Below are 20127 nucleotides of genomic sequence, written 5' to 3'. Positions count from 1 at the left end.
TTGTAAACCACTTAGTCCTGACTTCTTGTTTCTATATGGGCAGGGCTTACATCCAGTGATTCAACTCACTGCAAGAGTGTTTAGACGGTAACCTATGTCTACCTGAGCAGTCACACTCCTCCAACCTTTTCTCTGCCTTCCATAATGTTTGTCCTCAGAAAATCATTTAAGTAGGACTATATCTCCAAAACAGACCTTGCAGGGATACCATATATGTGCTGTAATATAAATTTTGTGTTGTTTCTGAGTTTGGGTCAGAAGCAAGGTGCATTTTACTGCCCAGTATGATAAAGATGTATAGCATTTATATGTAAGGCTGACTTGAATTTTTCTTTTCTTTCTCAGAATGCTGACAATGGCTGACATGAGATATATTATATATTGATCTAATATAATATTTAAAAATACAAATAAAATATCAACCCAACTCTGTGTAACATCCACCCTTACCAATCAAAATAAAGAAACAAATAAAATTTGTAATATAGAAAAGAAAATTAAAGGAAAAACAATAAGCATTAATATTACACACACCAGCATGATTAATCGTTAATTCAAGATTTTTAGATGCCTAGAGAATTGTATCTTAATTTCTTTTTGACCTCTCTCAATACTTAATAGATCTGAAATTAATATGAATCTGCACTACTTAATACCTCAATTTCTTTTTGACCCTTCTCAATACTTAATAAATCTGAAATTAATATAAATCTGCACTATTTAATAACTTAATAGATCTATAATGAAATTAAAATAGATCTGCACTAGTTTAACTCACTACAACACATTATTTAGAAAACAACCTGGGGACACCATCCACTCACAAATTCAATCATCACAATTCAACTGCTTAAGATATGATTGTCAACTGTATAAATAGACTGCAGCTATATTCTCACCATGGTTCGGTGTTGAGAAATATAATAATCCAAAGTTCGTAATTTTTTGTTTTCTTATAGCATAGCTGAGAAATGCATTGCATTCAATTAAGTAGTACTATTAGTTCCATGGACCTTGGATCTATATCAATTTAATTTTAAGTTTTTTTACATAATTACAAATGGCCTGAGCTCCCTTCTTAACATTGATAATTGGACCTTCACATTTTATTTTCATTTTAGTTTATTAGAGTTACCTACCATCATGGCACATTTCAGTGGCTATGGAGTGCACCTAGCTTCTCAAGGTGCAAATAAAAACTAAGCAATTAACAGCAAACCATCCTATTTATCATACCCCAAAAAGTTTCTTAAAAATGCAAAGTATCAAATCACCTGGAAGAGCAATAAAAGCATCAACTTGACTAGCCATTTCGGCCTTCCTTTCATGCATGTCAGCAACAGTCTTTACTTCACCGGCTGTATGACCAGATATCTGTGATATAATTTACCATCTCAAACAGTTTAGGTTGTAGGATCTTTACGAAACATCGTTAGAAAAACTATTTCAATTACATAAAAAGCCAGAATAGTCATGGCCATAACATCAAAAGCACACATCAATCAGTTGCAATATGCAAAATCCTAATCATCCGATTTCAGAGCAATCAGTCTTTGGAAAAGAAAACTAGAAGCCTTATGACAGAAATTTCACTGCAATACACTGTTCCTCTTAGCATGTTTGACTGATGTTATACAACAAAACATCAGGTTGAATAGGTCATTGTTCTTTATTTTATCTCCCTCTCTTATATCCTCTGTTCTGTTCTGTGTACCTTCTGATTAGCGTGATACTGTTCTGGTTGGCCTGGATTTAGAGAAGTTTGAGATAACTGTCCCATTTTCATTTTGGCCTGGTTTTAGAGAATTTTAAGACTGGTCTTCCATTTTCATTTTGAGTTATTTGTGTTTGAAAACATTTGATACCCGATCTTCTGAAACCTCAATAGGACTGATGTATCAAAGATGGACTAAAGATTAGTAATATGAGAAGGCCAATAACCACTAATTTCCCAAACTGTTTGGGGCAGCAGATATAGGTACCAATGGTTCAATGTCATTTAACATGAAAGAAAAGTTACTTGTAGATAAGAACAATCACTTGGTTGAAATTTTTGAAGCTAATTAAACAGAGAAAAAGGATGCTTCCCTTAATTTTAGAGTAACGTTTTCCCTGCAGACCATGAAATCCAACTTCTCGTAAAACATAAATTTTAGAAAGTATTGTTGATGTCTAATGCTGAAAACCAGGCATGATTCAAATTTCTAGTTACCAGGCATGATGGATCTATATCAATTTACTTTAAGTTTTTTTACATAATTACAAATGGCCTGAGATCCCTTCTTAACATTGATAATTGGACCTTCACATTTTATTTTCATTTTAGTTTATTAGAATTACCTACCGTCATGGCACATTTCAGTGGCTATGGAGTGCACCTGGCTTCTCAAGGTGCAATTAAAAACTAAGCAATTAACAGCAAACCATCCTATTTATCATACCCCAAAAAGTTTCTTAAAAGTGTGAAGTATCAAATCACCTGGAAGAGCAATAAAAGCATCAGCTTGACTAGCCATTTCAGCCTTCCTTTCATGCATGTCAGCAACAGTCTTTACTTCACCGGCTGTATGACCAGATATCTGTGATATAATTTACCATCTCAAACAGTTTAGGTTGTAGGATCTTTACGAAACATCGTTAGAAAAACTATTTCAATTACATAAAAAACCAGAATAGTCATGGCCATAGCATCAAAAGCACACATCAATCAGTTGCAATATGCAAAATCCTAATCATCCGATTTCAGAGCAATCAGTCTTTGGAAAAGAAAACTAGAAGCCTTATGACAGAAATTTCACTGCAATACACTCTTCCTCTTAGCATGTTTGACTGACGTTATACAACAAAACATCAGGTTGAATAGGTCATTGTTCTTTATTTTATCTCCCTCTATTATATCCTCTGTTATGTTCTGTGTACCTTCTGATTAGCGTGATACTGTTCTGGTTGGCCTGGATTTAGAGAAGTTTGAGATAACTGTCCCATTTTCATTTTGGCCTAATTTTAGAGAAGTTTAAGAATGGTGTTCCATTTTCATTTTGAGTTATTTGTGTTTGAAAACATTTGATACCCGATCTTCTGAAACCTCAATAGGACTGATGTATCAAATATGGACTAAAGATTAGTAATATGAGAAGGCCAGTAACCACTAATTTCCCAAACTGTTTGGGGCAGTAGATATACACACCAATGGTTCAATGTCATTTAACATGAAAGAAAAGTTACTTGTAGATAAGAACAATCACTTGGTTGAAATTTTTGAAGCTAATTAAACAAAGAAAAAGGATGCTTCCCTTACTTTCAGAGTAACGTTTTCCCTGCAGACCATGAAATCCAACTTCTCGTAAAACATAAATTTTAGAAAGTATTGTTGATGTCTAATGCTGAAAACCCTAGAAATCATTTAAAAAAAATACAATTACCCGAACATTTTCGTTTGGAAGCAAAGATCTCAGCGTTGAAAAGAGCGTCTTCATCTCTCTACGCCGCTGTCTTTCAATCGTTTTAGCATTCCTTTTCGCATACGGTACGGCACCTGTTAGTCTATTCCCAGACTGAACATGAGCTGGAAGACTGGAAGTGCAGCTGGTGGCCATTAAATTAGGATGTTCCAGAAGGTCATGGCACGATAAAGGCTACATCTCTAGGGCAACTGTGTGAATCAGGAAATCGAAACTCCAACGAAGCCATCACTAATGTCTGCGAAGGGTTTCGAGCGGATAATCTCTCAGGCAGTTCAACCAGCACATGCAATCCTAACTGATTAAAATTTCACCTATAATGATCTGATCCAACGGCACAATTTCTTTTAATCGTCTTCTGATCCAACGGCACAATTTCTTTTAATCGTCTAACACATCAGATCAATGGTCGAAAATAGAACACGGTGGCATATAAGGGAGTTCTTCCCAGAAGGGAACGCCTTACGGCGTAATTACATTTATTGAACCTCAACTAAAATGGGACAAATAATGCAAATTATTTTATTTTAATTAAATATTTCAAATCAGTTTTTCAAGAAGGTGATAATTGATTCTGAAATCAATATGATCCTTGATTTGTGCATACGACTATGAATATTCCTTGGATATCCTTTGGATGTTAAATGACCATCGTCCACCTATTTTTTTCACATAAATAAATTAATATTATGGAATCACACTTTCGAAATAGACACACCTATCAATAGAGGAATATCGCAATAATAAAATTGATCTCTTCTATTTCTTTGTTGACTTTAGAAAATCTTTTGACATAGTTCCACGAGATAAGCTATGGAAGAGACTAGAAGAGATAATGGCTCCTCTCAAGTTGAGGGTTGTTGTAACTAAGCTCTACGAGAATTTTATTTCCAACCTTAAGACCACCAAGGGTTGGTCAGAAGAAATTAAATGCAATATCGAAGTTAAGCAAGGGTGTCCCCTATCCCCAGCCCTTTTCGGAATTTACATTGATATGCTAGAAGAGTGTTTGGAAGTTGCTGGATGGAATGGCCCCAGGCTCGCTATTATAATTTCGTTTATGATAATAAATACTTGGAGAAAATTTCTTCATACAAATATCTGGGCATTGAAATTCATCCTTAGCTCAAATGGAATTATGTAGAAATTTTGAATAATATGACACTTATTCACAGAGATTATCCCGATTATACACTATTTTGGAATACATGCATAATACATAACCTCCTCTACGTTGATCATCAATTTTGCAGAATTAAAAACAATGAAACATCAATCGCATGCGCACATTAACACAATATGTAACCCGGGGAAAGCATACAGCGGAAAACCCCACACTATCTATATATTATAATGATTGACAACATGTAACAATACATAGTACAATACTCGTCACAAGTACTCAGTACTATCTCCACCTGTTACACACAAACTAGCTCAGATCTGATGCCTCAAATCTCCTCCATTGTTTGTCTGCCTCCACTGCGCAATCCTGCATGAGAATAATGATGAATGGATGAAGCAAACTCTTATTTCCTTAGCTGAACCACGCAATCCTCATTGGCATTACTCAATCCCATTGATTGTGCACGATCTCATGCACAACTATAGTCACAATTGATAGCAATCTCAACCTCTAACACCTGTGTCCACTAAACTGTCCATGCACTAAGTTAACTGATGTATTCTTTAGTTGCTTTATGAGTTAATAATTAGTGAATTAATTCACATCACTCATCACTAGTGTATTTGCAGTTAGACTAAATACAACTAGTTCAACCAAGTAAAATTGAACACAACTCCATCAACTCCTCAATCAACTCCACCAAACTCAACCACATGAGTTCTAACTGAAGTCCTGCATGCAATAGCTCAACTAACCCATAAGAAAAGTGTATTTCCTTCTGACAGCTACATGTGCCACATCTGTAGCTCAAACTGAAGTGCTCCAAGAGGATAAGATAATGTTTATAGTCCAAATATTATTATGAGCTAATAATATTCGACTGTTCTATTTTTAGCCTGGTAGTCTAAAAATAGAAACCGCCCATATGTCTAAAAATAGAAGTCCATCTATTTTTACCAACATGACCAATCATCCACAAATAGCATCCTACAACTCATAGACCATGATCCATATGTCTAAAAATAGACATAGTTTAAAAATACACTTTGTGCCAAAAATAGCATGGGGCCCACTTAGTGAAGGCGACTTCTTTCCACTAAGCTCCATCATCTTTTTGCATTCTCAACACTCCCTCTCAACAAGATATGGATTATCAGCAACCCCTATCCTGCCTCGGTGGTATTTGAATTTTCCCCTGGTGAGCACCTTCGTCAAGATATCAGCATCCTAATCCACTGTTGGAATGTATGAAAGTAACATGATTCTTCGCTGCACATAATCTCTGATATGATGGTACCTAACGTCAATGTGCTTGGATCTATCATGAAATACTGGATTAGCCGAGAGTTTAATGCAACTCTGGTTATCACAATAAATCACTATAGGCTCCAAGTATGAATCGAACAACCCGACCAGGATCTTCCTCATCCATATAGCCTCGCATGCAGCCAAGCTTGTTGCCATATTCTCAGCCTCTACTGAACTGAGTGCCATGGATCTCTTCTTCCTGCTGTACCAAGAAATTTTTGTCGACCCAATATTCAAGAGCCCTCCTGATGTGCTCTTTCTGTCCGTTGGGCTCCCTGCCCAATCTGCGTCCGTGAAGCCACATAGCTTCACCTCATCCTCCTGTCTGTAGCACAATACATATGCCGATGTGCCTCTGAGATAACGCAATACATGCTTGCCTGCCTTCCAGAAGAGCTTGGTTGGCTTAACCATAGCTTGTGAAAGCTGGTTAACAGCATAGCAAATATCGGGTCGTGTATTCACTAGATACATAAGCGACCCTACCAACTGTCGATAAACAGTGGCATCCACTGCTTCTGCTGAAGTAGCATCCTCCTTCCTCCAACCTCCAGGAAGAGGAGTGTCAATAGGTTTGTAGCCATGCATGTTGAACTTCTCCAATATATCTCAAGCATACTTACCCTGAGAAACAAATAGTCCATCACTGCGCTGCCAAATTTCCAATCCAAGGAAATAATGAAGGAGACCCAAGTCCTTTATCTCAAACTCCTTAGCAAGATCATCCTTGCATGAAAGTATCAACAGCTCATCACCTGTTAGAATTAAATCATCTACATAAAGTACAATTATAAGCAACTTACCCTCCACCACAATCTGGTATAGGTTAGGATCCGCCTCACTCTTGGAGAATCCAAGTCCGGTGAAATAATTGTCTATCCGTGTGTACCAAGCATGTGGTGCTTGTTTCAACCCATACAGTGCTGAAGATCTTGAAACCTTCGGGCTGCTCTATGTACACCTCCTCCTCAATGACTTGGTTGAGGAACGCCGTCTTCACATCCATCTGATGAATGTGCCACCCCATCTGCGTTGAGAGAGCAAGAATCGTCCGTATGGAAGAATACCTTGCGACAGGTGCAAAGGTCTCCTCATAATCGATCCCCTCTATCTGTGAAAAGCCTCGGGAAACAAATCTTGCTTTTTACTTCTCCACACTCCCGTCAGTTTCCTAATTCACTTTGTAGATCCATCTTGAACCCACCACTGATCTCCCCTCCGGTCTTGGCACAATCTCCCATGCACTGTTTCTAACAATCAAATCATACTCTTCCAACATGGCATCTACCCATGCGGGATCCTCCACAGCTTCCTCGAAAGAGGATGGCTCAGTCACAACACATTTTCTCACAAGAACCATGTATCCAATGTACCGATCAGGTGACTATCTCTGTCTACGTTGAGCTGTAGGTGGTCCTACAACCTTCCCTTCATCTTGAGCCAGTTGCTCAGCTTTTGTAATGCGCTTTCGCCCTTTGATGGTTGGCGCTGCATGAGTGGTCTCTTCCACTCCATGAACTTCGTCCTGTGGCTGATCCACGTCCTGAAGCTCATCCTTAGGAACTAATAGCTCCTCATTTGCATGCAAGTGTAGCTCCCTCTCAAGTGAACACTTCATGGCTTTCTCCCCCTAAAATTTTATATCTCATCGCACAACAGTCTTGCCACTGTCTGGCAAATACACAAGATAGTTGTGGGGCGTATCAGTGTACCCCACAAATATCCCAACCTCTGTGGTCAGCTCCAGCTTCTTCCTAGCATCCTTCGTCACATGCATGTAAATGTTATAACCAAAAATCCTCAAATGAGAAAATATCGGGCCTCTTACCAGAATAAGCCTCCTCGGGTGTACTCATGCCAAGTATCCTGTGAGGACAACGGTTCTACACATAAACTGTAGTATTGCATGCTTCTTCCCACAAGTGAAGGGGTAGGCCCTGATCATGCAACATCGCCCATGCAACACCCACGATCGTTTTGTTCTTCCGCTCAGCAACCCTGTTCTTCTGTGGGTTTTGGGGAGCTATGAGCTCTCTTCGAATCCCTTCTGCGCTACAGAAGTCCTTGAACTTGCCAGAGATGAATTTACCACCATTGTCGCTCCTAAGAGCCTTCACCTTCTTCCCTGACTCCTTCTCGACCAGTGCTTTCAAATCACAGAACTTTGAGTATGTCTCACTCTTCTTTTGCATGAAGAAGATCCAGCACTTTCGAGAGAAATCATCAACAAATATCACATAGTCCCTGTGCTTTGCTGTCGAAGCTATTGAGAAAGGTCCACACATGTCTGTGTGAATTCTCTCAAGGATCATCGTGGCATGATTATCTGTCTCGTGAAAGGTGGATTTCAAAAATTTTCCCAAAGTACACCCCTTGCACTGATCTGACTACGCAAGAATGCGTTTAGGAAGCCTAGTAGTTATCTGCTGCAGTATCTTCAAGGCTCCGTGGTGAAGGTGACCCAATCTCCTGTGCCATAGCTCGCCATCATCCCGACTCACCAATCCTTCTGCCTTGCATGCCATTGCTGCACAGCCATCTACATGCAACTGATAAAGGTTCTTGACTCAAACCCTTATCTTCTGGGTTTCTCCGGTTGTCTTACTGTGCAGGAAAGCCTTTCCCTCACTGAAAGCAACATCATATCCCTTGTCTTCTAACATCACCACAGAGATAAGATTCTTCTTCAATCCTAGAACATGCATCACTTCCTTCAATACGAAGGGTTTACCAGACTCCCTCTCAAAGGAAATGGTACCGATACCGGTTGCACTGTATCTACCATCATCACCCATCTCGATGTGCACTCCAAGATCTTTCTCCTCCAGATCAGAAAACAGATCTCAATCTCTTGTCATGTGAAAAGGCGCACCACTGTCCAAGAACCATACCGATCCCATCACACTTGATACCAAGCATGCGATCAATGAAAAATCAAGCTCAAACTGCGAGGCTAAGGCCTCTCCAGCTGTAGATCTAACAGCTTGGTTATTTTTCTTCTTCTGTAGACAATTTGTGGCATAGTGTCTGTGCTGGTGACAGTGAAAGCACTTCACCTTGGACATGTCCTGCTTCTTGCCTTTTGCACCAGAATGAGAAGCTTTTTTGTTCTTCCCCTTCTTTTCTCTGGCAGCCAAAGAACAATTTTCTTCATCAGTTTCCTTTGATGAAGATCCATCCCTAGTATTCCGTTTGATATCCTCCTGCACAAGATCTGACCAAAGTCTCTCCCATCCTGGCAATTTCTCCCGACCATTGACAGAGTCCTGATAGGAATTCCAACTCTTCAGAAGACCAAGTAGAGCTAAGCTCACCAAGTCCTCATCATCGACAGTCACCCCCACACTTCCCAGGTCATCCCGACATTGAGTGAACTTCGTGAGATACTTGGGCGTACTGTCTCCTTTCTCACACTTACTGTTTTTGAGTTTATCCTTGAGCGCCAACTTCCTTTGATCACTCTTGCTTTGGAATATATCTGTCAATGCTTTCCACATCAAGTATGCAGAAGCCTTTCCATGCAGGCTGAACACAATGTGATCCTTCACGCCCTCCAACAGAATCCTTCAACACTTTGCTGTCTTCTTTTGCCACGCATCAACTTGAGCAGTATCAGTAGGCTTTGGGACCTCAGCCTCTATGAACTCCTTCAGCCCATTATCATCTAACACCACCTCCATCCTGTCTTTCCATGCAATACAATTTGAGCTGCCCTCAAGAGCATACTCCAATTGCAATCCGTTGAAAGACATTTCAACTTTGACACCAAGAAAACACTGCTGCAAATTCGAATTCCACCAGCTCAAAACTCAACTGCTTCTAATCTAAAATTAGTGAGAAAAAAGTATTTCTCATATAGAGATTGACTGTATGGGCTTTTACCAGAAATCTCACCTTCCAAAAGAAGGATGAATCCAGAGGCTACCTAGCCCGATTACAGACTCTGCCTGAAGAAATAAAATGTAAACACTTTCTGAATAATAGATTTGATGATCAACAGCTCTGATACCATGTAGAAATTTTGAATAATATGACACTTATTCACAGAGATTATCCCGATTATACACTATTGCAGAATACATGCATAATACATAACCTCCTCTATGTTGATCATCAATTTTGCGGAATTAAAAACAATGAAACATCAATCACATGCGCACATTAACACAATATGTAACCTGGGGAAAGAATACAGCTGAAAGCCCCACACTATTTGTATATTATAATGATTTAGAACATGTAACAATACATAGTACAATACTCCTCACAAGTACTCAGGACTATCTCCACCTGTTACACACAAACTAGCTCAGATCTGATGCCTCAAATCTCCTCCACTGTTTGCCTGCCTCCACTGCGCAATCCTGCATGAGAATAATGATGAATGGTTGAAGCAAACTCGTATTTCCTTGGCTGAACCACGCAATCCTCATTGGCATTACTCAATCCCATTGATTGGTCAAGATCTCATGCACAACTATAGTCGCAACCGATAGCAATCTCAACCTCTAACACCTGTCTCCACTGGACTGTCCATGCACTGAGTTAACTGATGTATTCTTTAGTTGCTTTATGAGTTAATAATTAGTGAATTAATTAACAATTAATTCACATCACTCATCCCTAGTGTATTTGCAGTTAGACTAAATACAACTAGTTCAACCAAGTCAAACTGAACACAACTCCATCAACTCCTCAATCAACTCCACCAAACTCAACCACATGAGTTCTAACTGAAGTCCTACATGCAATAGCTCAACTAACCCATAAGAAAAGCGTATTTCCTTCTGACATCTCCATGTGCCACATTTGTAACTCAAACTAAAGTGCTCCAAGAGGATAAGATAATGTTTATAGTCCAAATATTATTATGAGCTAATAATATCAACTATTCTATTTTTAGCCTGGTAGTCTAAAAACAGAAACCGCCCATATTTCTAAAAATAGATGTCCATCTATTTTTACCAACATGACCAATCATCCACAAATAGCATCCTGCAACTCATAGACCATGATCCATATGTCTAAAAATAGACATAGTTTAAAAATAGACTTTGCGCCAAAAATAGCCAGCGGGCCCACTTAGTGAAGGCGACTTCTTTCCACTAAGCTCCATCATCTTGTTGCATTCTCAACAAATTAAGCATTGAGAAATGATGATTGGAGCTTGGAAAGCTTATTATGGTATTAAAAACAATTGTAAGTCAATAGATCTTTGGGTATGGAGTAAAAAAAGTTTCTCTTTTAGACTCTTGTCAACATGTTATTTTATATTGATGTGAGGTTTTGGGTTGCAGTATATTTAGAGAATCATGGAGAAAGATCGAGTTGTTCCAAAAAAAAAAAAATTATAACCTACAACCTCAAGATCAAATGAAATATTCTCTACCCTATCATCTTGATTGAAGCCAGCCTTTCCTTACTTGAAAGCAAGGATATGATTAGGTATCTTATGCGTAAGAAGAATCAATATAACCTGGAAGCCAAGAGGTTCCCCAAAATTACTTCTAAATCTAGCCAAAACCCCCACCTCCAGCTCAAGCAGAGATGGCATAAGGATGCCTAGTCTTAGCTAGACCATTTAGAGGTAAAGGAGGAGATCATATTGAAGAATAAGGATAATATTATGAATATTATTACTTCCAAATTTAAATATAATTTTTGGGATGATAAAGAGTTAGAGGGAAAAAGGAAGCTAAGGTATTATAAGGAGGTGATCAACCCCAATCTTGATAACCGAAATTATCTTTATGTCTGTTGTGGGGAAAAATGCCTATGCAGGACGATCCTATCCACCTAAGGTGTGACAGTGCCTTAGCAACAAACAGAGACAGCTATTCTAGTATTCTTCCTTTATGAATTAAGAATGAAGAGAGATGGATGGACTAATCGGTGTCTTCCGTTTGTCCCTCGATCCGGTTTCTCTTCTCTTTGGGAGTTCCCAGCTACTTGCCTTCTTGCTCGCCCAGCTTCAAGAGGTTTCTGCAAGATCACAAGAAGAGAACACTACACAAAGACATAGATTCATATTCATAACTAGTTCAGGATTAGAAATAAACTAAACATACTAATGCAATCATACATCAAAGATACACCAGTATATAGGAGAAACCAAGATAGCTTTATTGATGAATAACAAGGTTCAGGAAGAGATACAACCCAGAGGGCTCCAATCCAGCATCTCCTTCCCAGCAAATGAAATTCCTATCTTCACCTTCCCTCAAAGCATTAAGCACCCAATGATTCCAATCTCAAACCAACAACAATTCCTTGCAATAACAAAATTCCAGCCCCCCTGATCTCATGGAGGAGAGATCCATATATAGATGTTTGGAGAGAGGATGAGTCAGCTTGATATCTGACTAGTGTCCTCTCCCTCTGTCAGTTCTTTCTTCCACTTGGAAGTTCTTGCTGCCACTTGGAGATTGAGAACCTCTTACTCATCACTAGTCGAATTCACTGAGGCAAGTGTCATTGAGGAAGATTCTGGAAGCTTCCAGGGTCTTGAAACCTTGTTGAATGAACTTTCCATTTGTCAATTCCCGCTCAGCGCACCCTGGTAGTGCTTCTACCTGCGTTGCAGTGCAGGTAGCCAATGCAGACTTTGCATTTCAGCGCAGACAGCTAGTGGAGCTTCTAAATTGATCCTGAATTGACTTGTTTTTGAGCAGTTTCTGGTGGAGAACTTCTGTGAATTGCTGTGGTTTGTTAGCCTTGTTCCTCTAGGGGTAGGAACAACATGTTTAAGGACTTTGGATCCCTTGGATTATGGACATTTCATGCTCAATGTTGTAAGGCACAAAAATGTCTATAACAGTTGCCCCCTAAAGTATGAGGTCGTTTATCGGGTGAAATGCTTTATCAGGAGGACCCGAAGTTCATTCATTGCTGGGAGGAGACCTGTAATACAATACAATACAATACATTATTTTTCATACTGCTTTCATGATCTAGCTGAGGCGGGCATTCCCATGCTCAGCTTTATAAATTCATTTTTCTGTACATAGAACAGACAATCTTCTGATGGTAGACTGATAATTTTGATGAAATTATCATCCTTTGGGTAGGATGATTATCTGCTGCAATGATGTACATGTTAATGTCTTTATCTTTCCTGAATATATATCGCAGCCCGGATGGATGAAACTAGATCCGGGGTCTTCAAACTCGTTCGATCTTCACTCTAAGTACAAGTCAATCCATGTGAGAAATGTTCTGAAGTCGAACATGGAAAGACATCGCTTGATTACCGGTCAATGAGGTAAACCGTTAACAAGCGCGAGAGGAATCACCGATAATGATAATGACCCTCAAGGTACTGCAGTACAATTCACGTGGTGTGAATAAAGGACTTGGCGTCGAACACCACGCAAAATCTTTCGGTCGAAGGTCATTGATGTATACCTATCGCCGGAAGTGAGAAACTTGCCATTGAGGCATGCAAGCTTCAAAGTACTGAAGGGGTTGTTCCTAGATCAAGTTCTTGGATAATGAGCTGATGTCGACAAGAAGCGATCCGTCAAAGGAGGGCCTTAATGTATCCCACATTAGTGACACGAAACGGAGCAAATGATTTTAATGGAGGTGAAAACGATCTGATGACATATGATTCAGGGTGGTGGTCATGAAAGGATGAAGGATAATGTATGGCAGTGGATGGGACACGGTTGACTTCTCTGAACGACTTCTCTTGAACATATGGTGACACTTATGCGATGGAACGGTAGCATTACCCCAAATATGGATGGTATGGCGAGACCATGGTGATGTGACCGGTGAATGAAACAACCCAACCCGATTGTGGTACGGAGGAAAAGTGTCATGTTCAAGAGCGACTTGCTACCATCAAAGTTTTCTTGAGTTTCTCCCAATTTTTCCCCAGTCATTGCTGACCAGTACCTCTTTATTTTTGTCAAGCTTGAGGAGGATAACATATGCTTGTTCTATAACTTGCCCTTCGGGCAAGCCCATCGCTATGTTTTAACAAGCCTAGCGATAGTGAAACTCGTTCTCGTCTAAAGACAAGTTTGTCGCTATTTAATGATTTTAACGAGTCTAGCAACAAAGATAACTCGGTCCTTTTCATTTTTAGAGAGTCTGAAAAGGTACGTAAAGTCAACTCCGAAAGTCCTTTTTCGTCATCTAATCCCTTAAGTCCGAAAAAGTATAAAACAATACAGAGGGGATGAGTTTTCGATAGTTTTAACGAGCCGAACAAAACAAGCGCTCGATCTTTTTGTGCAATAATCCCTCAGGTCCAAAAAGATTAAAATCTAGAGGAGGGATAGCACTTCCGGTCGCTTTAACGAGCTGGAAGGCCAAAACTCGGCAATCTTTTCATATTTTACGAGTCAGATGAAAAGAGCTTAAAGAAGACTCGTCTTTTGAGGAACGAGTGATGAAACGGGTTAGCAGCTGATTCCAGGCAAGACTTGGAATTTTCCAATTACGGCAGTGTCACAAGGATGGCTAGTGAAATCACTCTTCGCAGTTGTTCCTCAAAATGGGTAAACAATCATATGGAGGTGAATGATCGGCCAATGGAAAAGTGGAGGTGACGGTGCAAACACGACCAAGGCTTTAATGGCTGATGATATTACATTCACTGTGGTTATTTACCGGGTAGTTCATTTTTTAACGAGCTTAAACGTGGATTGAAACACTTGCTCGATCTTATGTTTATTTTTTAACGAGCATGAACTATGCGCTAAAACTGCTCGGATCTTGCGTTTATTTTTTAACGAGCATGAACTGTGTGCTAAAACTGCTCGAATAATCCAGTCATATGATAAGAATTTCTCATTAAGATTCTATTTTTTATGGAGCTTCATCTCACAAAGCTTTTCTCTGGGTCCTTTCGTTATGCAAGCTCGGAAACGACCAATCCTACGAGTTTAAAGGGTTAGACCTACAGGTTTAAAGGGAGGACCTAAAAATTTAAAAAATAAATAGTCGCCCCTTGCTTGCACTCCAAAAGGTTTGCATGCCCCCAGGCATAAAGTACGATTTCAAGGTTACCCCTTCTTATGTCCAATAAAACATTTGTTTTACCGGGAGAGGCCTACCTCTTTCAGGCTACCCAAAGATTGTTTTGTTATTCTTTCAACAAAACACTTCTTCGGCGATGTCTACCGAGATAAACAAAGGTGAGTGACGACGCCCGCCCTCTCACATAACTTTGACAAAAGAATCTTATTCCAGAACAACCCCACTTCCAACCACGGACGGGGTACGGACTAGTCATATTCTCCCATGGAAACCTACCCTATACCCAAAGTTTTCCTGCCGAAGCAGACCAGGATGCATGCCCCCTGGGTTCCAGTCATATCCTCCCGGATTACTCGCGCTCATCAGGAGGACGGACCGTGGGTTGAGACATTTCTTGCGTGAAGAGACCATTTAGGGATGGTATATGACTATTTGCGATGCGTGATCCGGGAAATGAAAGCTGGTCCACGAGCTTGACCACTCTTCCTTCGTGCGGAAAACACATTACTCTAAAGAGTGAGGAGACGATGGCTCCCATGCAATATATATAGTCTCATCCAAGGAGTAGGTTATAATCCAAGGGTCCTTGAATGACCATTACGTTCATTTGAACGGTCTTCCCTTTCAATGTTATAGGCACATTGGGGAGGATCCCTAAAGGTCGACTAGTTCCTTTATCAAAGCCTGTCAGATTTCTCATTTCAGGCAAAAGCGCTGGCGAACCAAGCGCTTTCCAAGCAATAGAGGAAAGGATACTCACAGATGCCCCCTCATCAATGATGGTGCTAGCCATGACCATTCTGTATATTTGAACGATAATTCTGAATGGTATGCTTGCTGGCAAACGGGGTCTGCCTAGTTGGTTCCAGTCGAACGAGACAACTAGGTTGTTTGGTGGTGGGACCGAATAGACGGTCGGGTATGACTCTGACGAAGTTCCTTCCTGCGATAAAGGAATGGGCAAATTTCCCCCTTGTTCGTCGGAGTCTGTGTTGATGAAGAGAATTTGGACGGTGTCGTCTTTATTCTCCTCTGTGATGGTATCATTCGAGGATAGAGCCTCTGAAGGCAAAACCAGGTCAACTGCCGCCTCAACCTTTTGACTTTCGTTAGGTATGGATTCAGACAGTTCATCCTCAATGATAGGTGCTTCGGCTGACCACCTGAGCGGGCCAGCCGGGTTCTCAACTGGTGAAGGACTTGGCAGGAGTTTTCGACATCCAGGAGGAAGTTGCGCTCGTAAAATCGGGCGATCTTCCAAAACTCTTTTAGCCTCGTCTAAGAAGGGACAACGGTGGATGGCATGGTTGCCTTTACACAGTTTGCAGGGAAATCTAGCTTTCCCTCTCTGTCCTGTGACTTCACTTTCACTAGTTGACGGTGAGCTGTCAACATGGCTATCAGAGGTTGACGCCACCGAATTGTGCAAACAGGGAGACCAGTCCCTTAGTATCCGAGGGATGCAGGGACAATCTCTGTGGAAGTGGTCTCCCTTGCATATGACACATGACGATTTAGGCCTGGTCAGTGTTGTGTGTGGATTTCTGTCAGACGCCACTTGTTTGCCCCCAGTCGCTTTTGGCTCCTTCTTCTTCTTTTCTTTCTTCTTCTTCTCCTTCTTCTCCTTAGGAGCTTGGCTTTTGGCTTGGCCAGCTCCATCATTCGAAGAGGAGGGAGGAGAGGAAAAATTATAGGAAGTTGAAGGCTGGTGGGCAGCTCTGGACTGGTCTAACTGTTGATTCGACTGTTTAGGAATAGTGGTGTTCTGAACGACATTGGTTGAGAAGAGCCAGACCGGCAAGCCAATTGTCAGTCCTGGAAGCGACAATGTGGCCATATGAGGCGCACCAACATCTCCCCAAGAGGAGAAGGGACTAGGATTTCCACCAAGGGGAATTCCTTGGTTGGTGTGCTCCATTTTCTCAACCTAAAGATCAACGCAAGAATAAGGGGTGATTGTTCCGTTTAAAATAAATTTTAACGACGCTTTAGACACAACTTGCTTTTTCACTTTTAAAGAGTCAAGAAAAAGCTAAAGATGACTCTAGTCTCCTTCGATGTTTTAACGAGCCCGAAGTGACAAATGCTTGGATGGACTTTTTCTGTTATAGAGTCTGAAAAAGGCCAAAAGGAACTGCTCTGGAGTTCTAGGTAGAGGGTGTGCCAAACTTTTCGCAAAACTGCAGAATACTTTTTAAGGTACGGGCGGTCGATCTTCCTGAATGCTGTGTTCAGTGCATTGCGATCAGTAGGGCGGCCGACACGGCTTCCTAAGGATAAAGGTTTTATGCCTATAGGGGTCTCCCAATATATACGCGACGGTACATGGGAGCACAATCTGTACTGGCGCTATCGTCCCTCAGGAGGAATCACCCACCATCAGCGAGATCGACAGTCACCAGACTTTACGACGCCGGAACACGTCTCTAGCCTAGACCTCTATGTTGTGTGTTATGTTGCAAAGTGTTGTTAAGTTCATTCAATTTATTTTAGGTTGATCTTTTTAGAAGTTTGCCTTTTGAGGTTCACCATGAGATGTATGATAGAATTCCTAAATGCAGTCTAAAGATGATAAGCAAGCTTTTTATATCTTTTCAACCATGAAAATCCTAGCTACAAAGGGAAAAGAAAGACACCATCTTTTCTCAAAGAGCAATCAGCACACTCTAATGCACTTTCCCTAAATCAAGCATGCAAACTATCAAGATGCAAATGCACAATGCAGGTGTTTGTTTTCTGCTTTCTTAATATTGATGCCTAAAAAGAAAGCTTTTTGTACAACTTTGAATTTGCTTTTAAATGACAAATACAAACAAGTTTACTTTTTGGAGATCAGAAAGGGTAGAAGAGATTACAACACTTAACGATTTTCGAAATGAATACTTGTTTCGACACTTAAAAGAGACAAACTCAAACCAAAAGCAAAAATGAATATATAACCAACTGTAAACAACCAATGAACTCTCTCCTAAGATCACAATCAACAGATATGAATCAAGGGCTACAGGATGACTATTTCACTCTTGCAATGGAAAACTGTAAATGACGCCACAAACACATAAAAACACTCACAGCCTTTTTGTAAAAAAGGAGGTGGAATTTGAGCAGAGAAAAGGAGTTATCAGACAGGTACCTATGCTGGTTACAGGCTGCAAAAATCAGAGATCAAAACAAGGCAAAACAGAGCAGAGAACCCCAGTTGCACAAGGCCTAACTGGATCAGCGCACCCTCACCACAGGGGTTTTGACATTCAGCGTAGGTAGCCTTCACGGGACCTGCGTTGAAATGCAGAACCTCTTCACAAGGTCTGCGCTGAAGGAGAAACGAGAGTTTCTCACTGGGTTCTGGGTCACAGATTGCTATTTAATCTACAGTTTCAGGCCAAATCAAAGCAACAAGCAAGGTACAATCAAAGGGATGCTTTGAGGAAGGGCTAAGATCTATCACAAAGGATCATCAAATCATTTGTGAGTCCATTGTTCAGATCATAGACAAATCCAGTGATTGGATCAAAGCAGCAGCTGTCTACTTTGCATCTGAGAATAGCAGATGCAGTTCGATTGTTGTTGTTGAGTCTATGAAACAAACAATGATATAAACACAAATAAAATGACTAAACAGATCTCCCCAGTGGAGTCGCCAATTTGTTGTGGGGAAAAATGCCTATGCAGGACGATCCTATCCACCTAAGGTGTGACAGTACCTTAGCAACAAACAGAGACAGCTATTCTAGTATTCTTCCTTTATGAATTAAGAATGAAGAGAGATGGATGGACTAACCGGTGTCTTCCGTTTGTCCCTCGATCCGGTTTCTCTTCTCTTTGGGAGTTCCCAACTACTTGCCTTCTTGCTCGCCCAGCTTCAAGAGGTTTCTGCAAGATCACAAGAAGAGAACACTACACAAAGACATAGATTCATATTCATAACTAGTTCAGGATTAGAAATAAACTAAACATACTAATGCAATCATACATCAAAGATACACCAGTATATAGGAGAAACCAAGATAGCTTTATTGATGAATAACAAGGTTCATGAAGAGATACAACCCAGAGGGCTCCAATCCAGCATCTCCTTCCCAGCAAATGAAATTCCTATCTTCACCTTCCCTCAAAGCATTAAGCACCCAATGATTCCAATCTCAAACCAACAACAATTCCTTGCAATAACAAAATTCCAGCCCCCCTGATCTCATGGAGGAGAGATCCATATATAGATGTTTGGAGAGAGGATGAGTTAGCTTGATATCTGACTAGTGTCCTCTCCCTCTGTCACTTCTTGCTTCCACTTGGAGGTTCTTGCTTCCACTTGGAGATTGAGAACCTCTTACTCATCACTAGTCGAATTCACTGAGGCAAGTGTCATTGAGGAAGATTCTGGAAGCTTCCAGGGTCTTAACACCTTGTTGAATGAACTTGCCATTTGTCAATTCCCGCTCAGCGCACCCTGGTAGTGCTTCTACCTGCGTTGCAGTGCAGGTAGCCAGTGCAGACTTTGCATTTCAGCGCAGACAGCTAGTGGAGCTTCTGAATTGATCCTGAATTGACTTGTTTTTGAGCAGTTTCTGGTGGAGAACTTCTGTGAATTGCTGTGGTTTGTTAGCCTTGTTCCTCTAGGGGTAGGAACAACATGTTTAAGGACTTTAGATCCCTTGGATTATGGACATTTCATGCTCAATGCTGTAAGGCACAAAAATGTCTATAACAATGTCTTGTCATGTGCTAAGAATAAAATGAACATTACCTAGACAAAAGCTAATTTTCATGAGCTTGAATGCAAAATTGGGCATTGGTCAATTTCCAAAACACCTTGGGACGAAAGATTTTGTCACCTTTGATATGCAAATAGGATTGAAGATGAAAAACTCTTTATCTTGGATTTCCCATCTCTTACTCACATCCATTCTAATTTTCAAAATCTTTGCCACACTTCCAATCCTCTTGACTTGTCAAAATCAACAAAACTATGATGATCTAGAAACACTTATCTCCCTTCTTTTCGATCATAGAAATAAAATATTAAAGAATCTCAATTAATGTAATACTTTATTAAGGTCTAATAGACCATATTGGTCTTAGTGGATGTTAATCATCATCATCATCATCATCATCAATAATATTGAAAAATAGAAGGGGTGGCAAGAGCGGGAGAGGTTATTCTTTAAATCGTTGGAAATCAAACTACAATACGCTTGGGGATTGGGGGTTGCCACCAAAAATAATGTAGAATACATTACACTTTGG

This window comes from Pinus tabuliformis, chromosome 5_2 (genome assembly GCF_031772625.1).
Source record: "Pinus tabuliformis cultivar Carrire ecotype Pingquan chromosome 5_2, CPIR1, whole genome shotgun sequence".
Lineage (NCBI taxonomy): Eukaryota > Viridiplantae > Streptophyta > Pinopsida > Pinales > Pinaceae > Pinus > Pinus tabuliformis.
Note: the sequence above shows the minus strand (reverse complement) of the source record.